The sequence below is a fragment of the Pinus tabuliformis genome, chromosome 4_1, assembly GCF_031772625.1.
Source record: "Pinus tabuliformis cultivar Carrire ecotype Pingquan chromosome 4_1, CPIR1, whole genome shotgun sequence".
Lineage (NCBI taxonomy): Eukaryota > Viridiplantae > Streptophyta > Pinopsida > Pinales > Pinaceae > Pinus > Pinus tabuliformis.
Window position 1 is genome coordinate 850739337 of NC_142303.1, and position 17192 is coordinate 850756528.

A 17192-nucleotide genomic window follows, 5' to 3' on the forward strand; every position below is an offset into this window, starting at 1 on the left:
TGGTTGCAGATGGAGGAACTATAAATCGCTCAGGGAAAATTCATAATATCAATCCAACCATGGGGGAATATGTAATAAATAGTCAAATAATTTCCATTATAATGGGCGGTGTTGATGTTATATTAGGAGTCCAATGGTTACATTCTTTGGGGACGATAGATTTTAATTTTCAAGAATGCTTTTTGAAATTTTTTTGTGAAGGAAGGGAAATTGAATTATGGTGTATCGCTGGGAAACCTGGTAATATAATAATCTCTAATGGTACAAAAAACCTTTTAAAGAAGCAATAATGAGGTGTAATTTCACAAATATTCTGACTAGATGTTAAAATATATAAGTTCATTTCCCAAAATCTAAAAAAATTCATTGACAATCATTCTAAGGTATTTGAGACTCCTAAGGGTATCTCACATATTCATGTTCATGATCATGCTATTCACATGATTATAAGAAGTGTTCCCACCAACATCAAACCTTACAGACATACCTATGCCCAAAAGAGTGAAATTTAACATATGGTTGCAGAAATGTTGGAGGCTGGTATAATTCAACCTAGCCAAAATTCTTTCTTTTCTCTAGTAGTATTGGTACACAAGAAGGATGGATCATGGTATATGTGCCTGTATTATAGGGATCTCAACAAGCTCACTATTAAAGATAAATTTCCCATTCATGCATTGATGAATTGTTGGATGAATTAGATGGGCCAATTTACTTCACCAAGTTGGATCTTCATTTAGGATATCATCAAATTAGAATGAAGATTGAAGACATTCTGAAAACAACATTCATAACTCATGAAGATCATTATGGAGTTTTAATCATTCCCTTTGGACTTACTATTGCAGCTTCCACATTTCACGGTTTGATGAATTCCACTTTCAAACCCTTCCTTAGAGAAATTATATTAGTATTTTTTGATGATATAGTAATCTACAACATTTCTTGGAAGGACCCTGTTCAACATGTTGGGAGGGTGCTCAAACCATTGGAGGAAAAACAATTGTATGCAAAAACCTCCAAATGTTTCTTTGGGGTATAAGAGGTGGAAAGTTTGGGTCATATTGTATCTCACAAGAGTGTTAAGGTAGACCCTAACAAAATTAAAGCCATCAAGGAATAGAAAATCCCCGCAACTTTAAGTCATCTTCAAGGATTTTTTGGGTTGATAGGGTATTATCACAAGTTTGTTAAGAATTATGGGAAAATAGTAGTACCTCTAACAACATCACTGAAAAAAAGATGCAATCTCCTTGACTCCAAAAGAAACTAAGGCCTTTGAACATATTAAAGAGGAAAAATGCCGAGATTTGGTCTTAGCTACACCAGACTTCACATAAACCTTTATTGTGGAATTTGATGCCTAAAGAAATGGAATTAGTGTTGTTTTGATGCAAAAAGGAAGACTCGTTTCCTTTCAAACTCATGCAATCAAGGGAATGAATTTACACAAACCCATTTATGAGAAGGAAATGCTAGAAATCCTACATTCCCTGAAGCAATGGTTCCCTTACCTAATTGGAAGACACTTCAAGGTAAAAATATATCATGATAGTCTTAAATACTTCTTGGAACAAAGATCATCTTAAGAATAGTAACAAAAAGGGGTCACAAATATGTTGGGTTATAACATTGAAATCATCTACAAGAAAGGGAAGCAAACTGTTGTTGTAGATGCACTGTCAAGAAAGGATGATGATGTGGAGGCATTACTTTGTGATATTTCTATGATGAAACCTAATTGGATAAATGAATCAAAGGATGAATGGAGGGATGATGAATAGTTGTGGACACTCATTCAAAAGTTGCAGCAAGATCCCATTGCATATGATACTTTCATCTGGAAAAATGTTTCCTTATGGTACAAGTATCACTAATATCCATGTAAGAATTCCAAACTCAAATAAAATGTTCTTTTTGGAATTGCGCACCACTCCTGTAGGAGGGAACTCAAGATTTTTAAAATCTTACCATTGGTTCTAGAAGGATTTTTTTTTGGGATGGCCTTAAATATGATGTTTATAAGTGTGTGGCCAAATGTTTAGCTTTCCAAGAAAATTAAGTCAAGATAATTAAAACTACAAGTCTTTTAAAATCATTAGCCATTCCAAGTCAGCGTTAAGAGTAGGTCCCAATGGATTTTATCACAAGTCTATCCAAGTCCGAAGGAAAGCTAAAGGGTGTTGTCATGGTGTTATTCGACAAACTTACAAAGTATGAACACTTTTATGCTTTATCTCATCCTTTAAAATACAATATAGTTGCTATTGCAATTGTGGAAACAATTCAAAAGTTACATGGAAATCCAAAGATTCTTTTAAGTGAAAAAAATCCCATTTTCACTAGAAATTATTGGACAAAATTATTTTCTTGTTGTAGTACTCAATTGGCTCATGGCTCATCTTATCATCGTCAATATGATGGGAAAATTGAGATAGTGAACAAATGTTTGGATGGATACCTTTTTTGCTTTTTATCTGATAAAAAAACATAATGGGTGAAGTGGTTACCTCTGGCTTAATGGTGGTATAAAACCTCCTTCCATACTACAACAAAAATAACCCCATCTTTGGCACTTTATGGATATCATCAACCATTCATCACAACAACTCTAAGAGGTAGCTCTAAGGTCCAAGGAGTGGAAGATCACATCTGGAATCAACAACAAGTTCTCCAACTCTTAAAGGATAATCTAACTCTAGTGTAGAATCGAATGAAGAAACAAACATATTAACATAGCAGTGAAATAAATTTTTACATGGGTGATTAGGTATTTTTATGGCTACAACAATAAATAAAAAAATGTCACTTCAGCAAGCTAACAAGGATAATAAATTATCACCCAAGTACTATGACCCTTATAAGGTATTGCAAAAGATTGGTACTATGGAATACAAATTGAAGAGTCACTTCAAGGGTCCCTTGTGTTGTTATATTTGGCCACACCATTTCTGGATGTAATTATTTAAATTCAAAAAATCGGAAAATGTAAAGTGTGTGGAAATACAAAGGTCACTCATAAATGTGAAAATTCATGTATAAGTCTAAAGCTCTCATAGGAGTTTGAAAAGTCACATCGATGCTCAAGAGTGATGAGGGTAACTCAAGAGTTAAAAGGGAGGTGGAGAGTCACCTCATTTGTTATATATACACCCTTATAGCTCAAGAAATAGAATTTTCACCTTGGCTTCTCAAGCTAGGCATAAGACAGAAGATTAGACTTTTGAGAAGCAAGTGGTTTCTTAACATTTCACTATTGGAACAAGTGTTGTATGATTGTAATGGTGTATCTTGGAACTTTCACTTAGTAATTTGAAGCTCTTTGAGCCAGAACACACTTCATACATATGTCGTGATTGATTGTAATACTATTCTTTCATTTTTTGTAGTGTATGACTATGTTAACACATACTAATGAACATGAACTATTTCATTAGCTTTAGTAATCATTTTTGAATCATGTGTATTTTTATTTCATGAATGTTATTTTCTTTGTGAACTATTTCAAGAGATTACTAATGATTCTTTTAGATGTATGTGTGTGTCTTTATTAGGGTAGTACTATTAATCTTCTCTTAAAGACTCACATCCTTTTCCATTTGGTGAAAGAGCCATTATACATTTTCCTATTGAATACATCACAAGGCTAACTCACTTACTTATCTTGAAACCACATGCATTTCTATGGTGATGTTTACTACAACCAAGGAAAATATTTAAGATAACGGAAACTAGCCATACTTTCCAGTTGGGACTCCTACTCCAAATGGTGTGAGGTCTAACTGGGAGTTCATATCAGGGAGACCCCCTTACTATTGGCAGCTTCCAGCATCATTAAAAATATGGCACTATGAGGGAAGCCATTTTATGGCTGACAATTCACCACATTCTCATAAAGAACCTTTCATGCAAGGCATTAATTGTTTGATAAAAACACCAAATCATATTTATAAGAAAAGAGAGTCCCCTCACCAAGGTCCAGAGTGTGCATATGAGGTTACTTACGATTAGCTCAGGACTCTTCGGCCTATTACTCGTCAATTTTCTAGAGCTCTTGGATTGCTTCATGTCTTCTTCATCATAATTAGTCAAGGAAAGAGACCACTCATCATGGTGTTTTAGTCTCTTTAGTGAAGGAATTGGTCACTGATGCTCTTGAGGATTTAACTATTTCACTTGAAGATTTGATTGACCAAGGAGACCTCCTACAACCTATTGGGGAAAATTTGAATGGAGACAAGGAGGATTTTCATTTTTTTGATGAAGAACAATCAAAGGAAGAAGAACATTCAAATAATATCAAACATTTGAATGGTGAAGGAGAAGGTTGTTCAAAATTAGAGAGTGAGGATGAGGAAGAAGAAGAATACGTGGTCAATCAACAATTGGATTGGAGTTCCCAAGGGCCTCTTTCTCTTCGGGGTAATCTTTATTTCTTACCCAAACACCAGGAAAAAATTCTTACAAAGTACGATCCTAATAAGGAAGTGAAGTTTAAAGATCATATTGATGAATTCTAATTGCATCTACAAATGTTAGAGGTACATTTTGATGACGTTGCTTGTAGATTATTTCTGAACACTCTAGAAGGTAGAGCATCTGTGTGGTACCATAGCCTTCCTCTAAATTTAATCCATAACTAGAGGGAGTTTAAGCATTCATTCCTAGAAAAGTTTGTTGATGATAAAACTCCAGCCATGTTACTAAAGCAGCTCGTGAACATCAATATGGGGGATAAATAAAAGGTAAAGGATTTCAATCAAATGTTAACACATATTCTAAATAAATTCCCCATTGATATTGTACAACCACACAATTCTATTACTAAATATTATTATACATATGCCTTTCCTACTAACATTTTGTTTTTTTCCAACACACTACAAAAGATACTTTGGCTCTTAACTTTGCAAACAAAATCGTCGTTGAGAAAGACTTAATGTCTAATTGGGCCATTTCTAATCTAGAAGATTTAAAAACTCCAAATACACAGGTAAAAGGTCCCAAGACTCTTATGTTAAAGCTAAAGAGAAATATTATTTTGACATGGTCAACTTGACTAAATATTTCAAGTTGTTAACCAACGAAGTATCATAACGCAAGAGGAAGTCAAGTGAGGCTTCTACCAATGACATGTCTTTTAAGACATTTCTTGAGAAGAATTTAAATCAACTGACTAAGTCTGCAAAGAGCTCCAATGTTGTGTTCAACATAAATAACTTGGGAATGGACAACTACTATAATTTTCACCAAGAAGCACATTGAGAAAAGACATGCCCTCAATGGAAGAAAAACATGAATGTTGTGGTTGTAAATTTCATAGAAGGCTTATCAACATAAGGGCATTCAGAGTTTACATAAGAGAATAATGAAATTTCCTTGATAGAGGAAAATTTAAATGCAGGTGATTCAATCTTCGCATTTGATATTATATTCAACGTTGATCGATAAGATGCTAGTAAGCATCCAATGGGTGATGCTCCTCATCAACAACCTGCTAAGAAATACAATATGAGGAGCAAAGGACCAGTTACCGAGAAAGATGTAAGAAATAAACTATTAAGAAAGATCTTACCTCCTAGTAATATTTCTCAGGGAACTTAGAACAAATCTGGGAAAACATAATCTCAGAAGAATGCTTCTAGAATAAAAAAAAATAAGTCATTCACCCTTGAGGCATCAAACAAGGTCACACAACCCACCAATTCATCACACCCTGCTCAAAATGAAGATATTTCTTACAATATTTTTGAATCTATGAAGAAGGCTAGTGCAAATATTTCCATATAAGAACTAGCTAAGATATCAGGGAAACATGAATTGATCATCCAAGCATTTAGATCCTAGCCTTCATAAAGTAGAAAAATTTCCACTTCTGAAGCCTCATTTGGTAAGACTTGTACCATCCTCTAGTCCTTGAGTTATTTTTTGGCTTGCAAGTCTTGTTGTCATATAGATTATGGATTTTGAATTATACAGGGGTTTTTGGGTAGTGACCTAGCTTTTAGGCTTGAAAAGTGGCATGAATCCCAGAGTTGCAAGCACAACACTAGGGAAAAAAGTCCCCAGAAGCTCCCTTACTGTGGGATATTCTAGAGCCTACCAAATGTACCTTTTTCCATATCAATGGAGCATCCATGGTTTTGATGCACTAAAACTCAGTGGGACCTAGGTACTATCTATGGGGATGACTGGAAAGGCTTTTGGGAGTCTTGTAGTAGGTATAAAAGGTTTGTGTTGTGAGTTTATGTCAATTCCACTTCCTTAAGGTCACCTAGGAGGTCGAGTATTGTCATAGTAGCCCCTCATCTCATGTTTATCCGGGTAAGCCGGTGAAAGTGGGTAGATATGAGGGGATGTGTCATTACAGAGTGGTATCAGAGTGGGTTGCACTCTCTTTGGTTCATATCTGATATTAGAAAGTGTTATCAGAGTGGGTTTTGCTCTTTTGGGGTGGTGTCTATTTTCCAATCTCTTTCTATGATATATAATACCACAGAGTGGTATCAGAGCATGGTTCACCTCTTGGATTAGATGGGCGGTCTGTTGGTCATGAATTCATTTCAGTTTCATATGTGTTCCTTATTCTTTTATTTCATGTGCTTGTTGCATTTGCATGGTGTTGATCATGGTTTTAGCGATTTCGCCATGTGAATGTTTATGGTGTTGTTGTGGGATCTGTCATCATGAGTGTATGGTTGTATATGAATTTGTCATGGATGTCAATATCTATATGTTGTTATGCATGAATTTTAAGGGTGAAGGTTGTTATGCATAAGGTCATTGTATGCAATTAGGTCATCATGATAATATTTACATGTTATGATGTTAATGTGTTTGCTGAGATAGAGCATGATATGCAGATCATTAAAGTGAAGTTGTTACAATGGACTTTGTAGGTAAGAGAAAATCATCATACACGTTTGTATAGTGGACAAGAAAGTATGTTGGTTAATGTTTGATATAAGCATTAGGGTTACTGATATGCTTTTCATTCTATTATTATTATTGTTACATGTATGATAAATGCTATATGATTAGTGTAGTCATATTCACATGTGTCGGATAGTCATGAAAGATAGTAACTTGTGGTTGTATGCATTGTTATTGTTATTTTATGGTAGTTAACTTGATGATTATGTTATATGTTATTTATGATCATGTTATATGTTAACTTGTTTTTGTTATATGTTAGTTAATTATTAGGGATATTGCATTAAGATCTTGATGTTATATGTAGCATGCTAAATTGGATTGGCCTATGCAGATGGTTAGGTTTATCACATTAAGGTATCAGTTTGACTAGGTCATCTATTTGATGTTTGAGTGTTTGATTATGTCATATACTTGATTTCATTATCATGATATGTTTGAAAGTTGGTTGAATGTTTGATGAATTGCATAATATGACTATGTGTATGTAATATTTCTCGAAGGAATGATCTTGTTTTAAGATGGTTTTACTCACACATATGTGTTCAGATATCCGATATGCACTTGAGTGTAAGTAGGTGACAGTTGTAGCATTATGTCTAATAACTACAAGTTGACTATAGATTATGACATTATTTTTACTCTTGGTAAAGGTTGATTTCAAATTAGTAGATAGGTTTTCTTGATCTTTGGAACATGCAGCTGAAATGTGTGTTCATTTACAAGATAGCATGATTGGCACAACAAGGTAAGATAACTGGTATTTGTTACATTTACTTATGCACTGACAGTTATCTATTTATGGCAATATGATGTAGGGGATTGCATGGAAAAAGAGATTTCCATGAAATATTAAAGAAGGCTCAGGGTTAGATTTCACTTGGAAGCATTGGAAACTTGTGGGGATGGAGTCATGGTGTCTGTTTCCAGTCTTGTGCTTTTGGTCTTTCGTGATTTGTTGATCTTGATTTTCAATTTGTTTATGTCTAGTATATGTCCATACCACTTTTTTTGTGGTGTCCTATAGTTATTGGTTTTCATGATTGTCTTCTTGTTTGTTTCTTGTTCTTGCCTTTTAATTTCAAGCCTTGGGAATTGGTTGAGAAAAAGGAAAGTTAATGGAACTCTAGGAGATCTATGTGGAACCCAATAGGTAATGAAAGACTCAGATGAAATTGGTGCATGTATAAGGGTAGTTAAAGGTAAGAGTATGACAGTTGAATAATTTGTTTTGGTCCATTAGTGTAAATGGATGGTGGTAGGACAGTCATGAGAAAGCTAACAAGATAGGTAAAGTGAATGGATGTGAGGCATCTAATTCCTTGGCTATGTTGGGTATGGTTTCTCTCAAAGTTGTGCATGTTGTGCATGGATAAATGGAGTTCTCTTAACCTTGACCTTATGATATATGGTAATTATGTTGTGATCATTTTTATTATAATGTTTATATATATGCATGTATATATGTATGCATGTATGTCATTTTCCAGATCATGATTGTTTTATATTGATGTTTACATGTATATATATGTATGTATGCATGCCATTGTCTAACGGGGTCATCGGGAATCATTCTTGTGGGGGAATGATTTATTATGCAGGTGAATGGCATGAAGAGATTCCTAGTTCATGAGGAATCAAGTTGGAAGAGTAGCCTAACAGATCTCTAAGATCATTATGATGTGGATATGAATTGATATTATGTGATTATACTATGTCTATGTTTATGTTATAGACAGTCTAATGCCAAGAGATACATCACTGGAATGAAAATAACATGATTCGTGACATGCTAGGATAAGCATGGATGACATGGAGACACTGGAAGCAAGGTTGCTTGGTAGAGGTAGTGTGGTCTTCAATGTGGAATGCTATTGTTGTGTATATGTTGTGCATATTTTATATTTACTGATTGTACCTATGGTGTTGTGTGCATGTTGTACAAGTGGTACTATGTACATATGGTGTTGGGTGCATGATTGTACATGTGGTGTTGTGTACATGTTGTACATGTGGTGCTATGTGCAGGGGGTGTTGTGTACATTTCGTGCATTTCATGTTGTGTACATGTAGTTTCATGTACATGTCATGCATGTGGTATTGTGTCCATGTGATATTATGTAAGCATTGTACATGTGGTGTCGTGTACACATTATGTAGGTGGTGCCATGTACATGTGATGTTGTGTATAGGGGGTACTGTGTACATGTTGTACATATGGTACTGGTGTACATGTGAAATTGTGCACATGTCGTACATGTTGTGTTGTGGGCATGCAGTACCATGTATGTGCATTTCATATTCGTGGTATCATGACATATGTATCCATTGTGTTGTACTCTCTGTATGTATTTTTGTTGTGTTCTACACCAGGTGTAGGTGTATGTATTATGTTGTGATGTACACTAGATGTAGGATTATGTACTATTGTTGTACATTGGGTGGAGGTGCATGTCTGGTATGTCAGGTGTAGGTGCATGTATTGCACAGTGTTGTATGTTGTGTGTGGTTGTTTGTGTGTGATGCATACTATGTGCATGTGTACATGGTTGATGAGAAGACATTGGGTGTTTGACGGGTGTGGAAACCGATATGGTGTGCATACGAAATAAGGACAAAGGTAGAAGCTAAGGATTGATTAAAGGATAAGTATCAATTTTTTATTTTAGTTTGATTACGGATGTGATTTATGATTTTGGTATATGATGATTACATGTGATATATTATTATGGTTACATTTGATTTATGATTTTGATCTATGATGGTTGTGTTTTGAGCTAACAGTGTGTGATATGTTTATACATGGTAATTTGGTCAAAGATGCTAGTTTGACTTGCTATGATAGGAAGCAAACATAATTGCAAGTATTCCTTATTATTGAGCTACCAATGAGGTATGATGTGAATTTATTTCAATTTATTTTAAATCTAATTGCAGTTATGTGCTTGGTACAGGAAAGCATGGGAAATGTTGAGGTTGGGTGGTCAAAACTGACGGCAAGCATTAGTAGCAATAGAAAACGGAATTGGAACAGGAAGAAGTATGTTGGTAAAGCATTCAAGAGTAGGGCCATTATGGGACATTGGTACCCAATAGTGTCCATTGATTTCCATGAGCATGTGATGACTGGTATGATGGTTTTAAGTTAGTGATATGTCTTAGTTTTTGGACCTTCCAGTGCAAGGAAACCTTGGTGATGGATGGATTTCCCAGGATGTGGGTGCTAGTAGAACCTGAAAGGTGTGTGACTGCATGGAATGAGGTGACCGGATCACCCAAGAGACTATGTAGCAGAGAAGGGAAGGTTGGGAATATATTTCTTTTGGTCATTAGAATTTCCAAATGGAATCAAATGCATATTGGGAGTGTGCCTTGGAGAAATGAGTCAATAAATGTTCACTGAGAGGATAAGTGGTGCAAGATTATAGCACTGGACATTGGACGCAGATTCGACCTTGCAATGGATTATGGAATTCTTGGGAAGGACGTGAATCCTAATATTAATTTGAGTTTGGAGGTGTGAGCCTCTAGATTCCCTTGTTACATATGGAGGCATTGTATCCTTTTATTTGCTGGTTGAGAAAATGTGCATATGTGGATATGTGTGTATTATTGTAAATATTGTATCGAGCTAGATTGATAAAGATCCATAGAAAATATGATTATTTGCTTAGTGGAGCAAATGTGTATGTGTGTGTATGTGTTTATTATTGTAAATACAGTAATGAGTTGTGTTATAAAGCCCCAGTAAAAGGTATGCTTGTCATATTTTAGTAGATGGTCATTATATATACTATAATGAGTTGTGTTATAAAGCTCCATGGGCAGTATGTTTTGTTTTCAGTAGTCTCGCTGGTTATAGGTGTCATTGAATACCAAGAAAGGCATTCCCCCAATGGTGAGGGTTCTATAATAGCCCTAGTTAAAAATCCATATAAAATATATATAAGACCATAGTCATGGGACACGTATTCAAAGATGACTGGTGGGAAAACATCCTATTGGGTGTTCATTTGGTTTATTATGGCTAAGGAAATTGGCAAAGGCAATGGCTAAGGCATTAAAAAAGGTAAAAATGGTATTTTGGCACATTTATTTACGAAAATAAAGGAAAATAGGAGAAAAGGAAGGTGGAAGGTCACAGGTTTCATGTGAGGAGGAAATTGAAGGAAAATAATGGAAAAATGAAGAAAATATAGGCCTCATTGATAAAAAACCTTCTCAGGATTAGTTGGCAAGCTTTGGCTCAAGCTTGGTCAGTATAACATTTTTTCAGTTCCATTTTAGAGCTCTCTCATTATTCTCTTTCTCTCACACTCTTGGACACTTAGATTTTTCTTGGAGAATTTTAGCTTTGGAGAAAGGAAGGGAAAAGAAAGAAAAGGAAGGACAAGGAAAAGAGAGGAAAGTAAAGAGCGAGAAAGGAAGAGTATGATCGAGTAGCTTCAGTAGGAATACTTACAGGTAACATATTGCATGTGTGATTTCCTAGCTAGTTTTGAAAAGGATGGATTTGCATGTTGGAAATTGATTCTCTAGATATCAGTGGCATGGTCTTGTTGGATTTTGATAGTGGTTTTCAGCATTGCCTTGACTTTTTCAGGATAGCCATGGTGTGATGGGATTGTTTTTGGGTCTTGAGCTTTGTAATTTTTAGATGGTTTCAGAATCTCGGGCGGAGGTGGTCTCAGGAAAATTCGCAAAGGCCTATGAATCCCTTTACTAGTTTTGGTGATACAAGGTAAAACCTGAGGCTGGAGTCTTGGTTTAGGGCCTAGTGATCTAGTGTGGATTGCGATAAAGCCTGAGAGACAAGGAGACAAAAAATTCCTCAAGGATAGTAATGGAGTGTGGAGGCATTCCAAGCTTGGTTTGGTTTTATGATCTCGGTGCTGGTTTTGGTGACATCACAATTTGGTGAGGGTGGAGGTGGTTTAACCTCCAGATTCCCTTGTTCGTTTTTGGATTGTTTTATCCATGAGATCCCACATTCATGCTTGGAATATGGCATGGGGGTGATTGGTTGAAAGAAATATTTGGTTCGGCCATGTCTATGGTTGGGTGGTACGTGGAAGTCTTGAACCTGGTTGGCTCTTGCCTATGTTTAATAAAAACTAAGTTCTCTTGCTTTTCTACTTGTTATTATGTGGCCTTAATGGTTGCTATCTCATTATTATTTACATGGTTTAATGCTGGTTATAAGCATGGTTATATGATGGGTTATAGTCATGGTTATTTCATATATTTACTTGTAACTGAAAGGACAATGGATGCAAGACATAATTGATGTCAAAACAATTAAGGGAAGAGGGACATAGTGATCCTTATTTTCAAGTATCATATGAGTTATTAGTGATTTATGCTTTGTCTTATATTCATGTCATGTAGATTGCATTGATGCCGAATGTGTGACATAATTTCAATCCCAGTTGGTATGGTCAGGACTAGTCTTGGAGCCAGTTTTTGGCTTGCAAGTATTTTTTTCATGTAAATTATGGATTTTGAAAGCTATAGGGGTTTTTGGGCAGTGACCTAGATTATAGGCTTGAAAAGTGGCACGAATCCCAGAGTCACAAGCACAACACTGGGGAAAAAGGTCTTCGAAAGCTCCCTTTCACTTGTTGTGGGAACTTTTGGAACCTCTTAGATGCAGCTTTGTCCATATCAATGGAGCGTCCAGGGGTTTGATGCACTAAACTCATTGTGACCCAAGGACTGGTCATAGGGATGACTGGGAATGATTTTGGGAGTTCTATAGTAGGTATAGAAGGTCTCTGTTGTGGGTTTCGGTCGATTCCACTTCCTTAAGGTCACCTAGGAGGTCAAGCCTTTTCATAGTATCCCCTCATCTCATGTTTACCCTAGTTAAGCTGGTGAAAGTGGGTAGATATGAGGGGAGGCATCATTACAATTCTGAAGCCAATTTTATTTTAATAGACTCGTGAAAGAACAAACATTTGATCTCATGTTGTTTGGAATTTGAGTGCACAACAATGTTATTGAATACGAAGAACTCATATTGGGATGAAAGAAGGCCATAGGCCTCAAGGGGGAAGCACTTAAATTAATTGGTGACTCATAAATTGTTACACAATAGGTATGAAATATTATTCAATGTGTGTCACCTAATATTAGAAACTAAAAGAAAGAGGGTTGACATATCATTTCATATTTCCAATATTTTAATATTAATTATGTTCCTAGAATTCATAATTTTTGCACTAATACATTAACTAATAGTGCTGCTAGGTTATCACTATTGAGAGATGGATTTTCAGTTGAGATTATTTATAGTCCATCCATTCCCAATAACGTCACTAATTTTCATGTTTTCAATGATGAATAACAGATACTAGATTTCATGGAAAACACAAATGTGTTTGAGGATGTGACAATTGATGAAGATGAGCATGAGAAACCTTTAGAGGGATCAACTCAAGTAGATAAAGGAAACCCCATGCCTAAGGGTGTGGTATCTTTGGAGACATTGTATGACCTGTAAAACCATTTTACGGGACCAACTAATGCAAAAAATCATAGTAAAACACTATTACACGAACAAGTAAATTTTGGTACCAAAGAAGATCCAAGATATGTGAATCACGTTACGTGTTGTACACCTCAAGAGTGATGTAACAACCCCTGGTTAAATTTCCATGTAAATAAATAATTTATGGAAATTATAAAATCAAGAAAAAAACCAAGGTCGCGGGACACATATTCCATGTTGAATGAGGGGGAAAACATTACATTGGGATAAACTTGTGGTTAATTATTTATTGGCTATGGAAATTGGCAATGGTAAGAGATAAAATGCAATAAATGGAAAATTATTTATTATAGGCCAACAAGGACATCAGGCATAAAATACAAAATGAATAAAGGAAAATGGGAGAAATTCCACTTCAATAAGTGTTGAAGATGAAGAGTCAACAAAAATGATAAAAAATAGAAAAAGAATATGCATGCAAGGGAAAATGAAGAAAAAAGGAAAAAATAAGAGAAAATAAATGGGAGAGAGAACATTCTAGCATTCCCTTTTGGAGAAAAAGCAAGGGAGATAAGCAAAACACAAGAAAGAGACAAGCAATGAGCGTAAGTGGAATTTGAGTGGAATCGAAGAAGAAGATTGAACAATATTAAGCAAGGTTAGAAAAGAATAGAGAAAAGAGCAACTAACAAGAGGATTTTTATAGGTAACAACGTGATTGTTTGCTTGTTTGGATTTGAATTCATGGTTCATGAATTGGTTTGCTGGTCATTTTGTTGTTATTGGGATGGGATTTTCCTTTATTTGTAGTCATATAAAACCTTACCTTACGTTATTTACTAGATAGCCATGATGTAGTGGGTTCCTTGTTTTGGTTGAGCTTTGGATGCCAATAGATTTTGGATTGTGCTTTAGGTGGTCTTAGGAAAATTCCCAAGGATTGAGGGTGGAGATGGTTTTCTACTGGAACTCTTGACAAGAGGGTGGAGAAATGAAAATTCCTCTAGGTATGGTGAAGAAATTTTAAGGCATCCTAGATTGTATTTATTTTTGTGGTTCTAGACTTGGTATTAGGTGAAATCATTGTGACTTTAGGGTGGATGCTTTTTCTTCTGGATTCCTTGTTTGGTTTTTTTTTATTTTATCCCATGTAATCCAAAATTCAAGATTGGATTATGGAATAGGGATGATTGGATCATAATAAAGGTTTGGTTTAGCCCAATTTATGGTGGGGTGGTACGTGGAAGTCCATGACTTGGTCGGCACTATGCATATGCTATTATGTGTTATTCTTTAATGATATCAATGAGCATAAGTTTTGATTTAATGTGTCGATTATGTGACTAGTTTTTCATTGTTTCATTATTGTTTAAGTGCATGTTACATGAAGTGTTCTTGCTATTGATCTTGTTCATGGCTTTGATAGTTTCATGGATATTTTATATGGATGCATAAGCTAATTTGTGTTTTATTGTAGATAGTATGAGAGAGAAGCAGTATTTCTTGATGAATTTATGATAAAACTAATGAAAGCAATGAAAAACTTATGCATCCATGACTTACAGGTACCATGCTCTCAATATTGGTTCACAATATTTTAGGAATTATGATTTGAGGAAGATGACCTTGCTGGAATGCATCTTTAAATAGTTCATGTTGGGATTTATACTATAACTTATTTTCTATCAGGTTACAAAATTTGAAGAATTGTCCACATTGAGGGGAAATTGTGATGAAAATGTGGTAAAAATCTTAGATATCTGGTCACAACAATTTAGGGGATATGAGCAGAGGAAGTTGAGACTTTTGAATACTCCTAAAAGCAAACCTCAAATAGGTCATGTTGGAAATTATGTTATAAAGTTTCTTCTAGGCAAGGTCAGGAGCTGAAAATTTTTCCACGGTGAGGGGAAATCTCATTGATATTTTGGTAAACAATTCAGATGTCGGATCCTTATATTTTAGGAGATATGACCAGTGGACATCGAGCTTCTTGAATGATCCTAGAATTGTGCATCAAATTGGATTGTGTTGGTATTTTTGGTATAAATTTTCACATATGAGATTCCATAAGTTGAAACTTGAAACATAGTGAGGGAAACTCCCATTGATCATATGGTTTAGTTCCCATAACCTGTACTACTACAATTTAGGATATAAACACTAAATCATTCTCTACATTAGTTTGCATGCAAAGTCTTTGTTGAAATGCTTAAATGGTTCAATGATCCATTGCATACAAATTGTTTGATGAAATGGACCAATGAGTATGTGGTTTTCTGGATGGATAGTATTGTTAGTATTGTTGTAATTGATATATACCTATTTTCATGCAAGGAAATGGAAAAGTGGCATGATTTTGTGGCATGTTTTCAGTTATTACATTACAAGCAGAATAAGGGCAATTTTTTTTATTTAATCTCATAAAAATGTTTGATAAAAGGCATACAAGAGAAATTATACTCAAGTTTTTGAATACACAAATATTTCAAGAAAGGTGTACTTGCAGAGTGCTTTAAAAAATGTATGAGAAATGAAAATCAAGTTTTGGCAAGTGATATCCCATTTCCTTAAGTACATATTGGAAGTTGGGTCATGCATAGTAACTCTTAGCTCATGTTTACCCTAGTAAGTATGTTAAAATTGGTAAATTTGGGGTGTGATGTTACACAGTGGTATTAGAGCTAGTTCACAACATTAGATGTCAGGGTAAAAGAAGATTGTTATGCATGTAGATTTGCACATGTCTATTTGTTTATCTTGCATACATGTCAATTATTTTATTTGTTAGTTATGATTATGCTATTATATTTATTCAAGTATGAAAATATATGCTCTTTATATTATTATGTATCAAGGTAATCTAGATTGACCTATACATATGCAATAGCCTCACCAGAAATAAATTGAGGTAATGCTTTTGATTATTCCTTTTAATTGGTTTATCTAATAGTGGTATGTTGTAGGAAAATAGGAGGCTAAGAGATGAAGAGAAGGGTGGTTAAGTAAAACTCATATGAATCCCCGCACAAGCTAGAGGAGAAATAAGTTGATTAGCAGGGAGAGGGAGACTCTCCTAATCTGGTAGATACATTAAGAAGTTTGAGGGCAGATATTAGAAGTTGTAAAGATGATAAAGAGAAATTGATTGATGTCTAGGAAATACTTGAAAAATCTCAAGAAAAAAATTCTGAGGTTAATGTCGTCATTCTTCAAAGCCTTTCAGGTTTACAAAAACATGGATAGTTGGGGACCAGTCATGGAGATAGAAAAGAAGAAAATACTAACGAAGCATATGGAATCTGGTGTCAGGAAAGGTATATGATGGATCATTATGATATGACAAAGAGTGGTAGATCCTTGAGGACACTTGAGAAGATGGCTAATATGCATGGATTTTATTCTAGCTCTAATTCTAGTAGGCATCATCATCATATCCATCACCATTATCATATGAGGAGTGGGAAGGCGTATTTTCCAGAGGAATTGAAGAAAACAAAGCTTCCTACTTTTGATGGCAAGATGACCAAATCAGAAGATATATAATCATGGTTACTTGAAAGGGGAAATTTTTGGACTTCATGATCATTCAAGGTATATGAAGGCTGAGATAACTACTTTCAAACTCAAAGGAAAATCAAACATCTAGTGGGAACATGTCAAGCATACTAGGGGCATCAGAGAAGAAAAGTTTACTTGGAATGAATTCGAAAGACTTTTTAGAAATAAGTACTTATATAAGAGGTATTATGATGGAAAGACCAAGGAA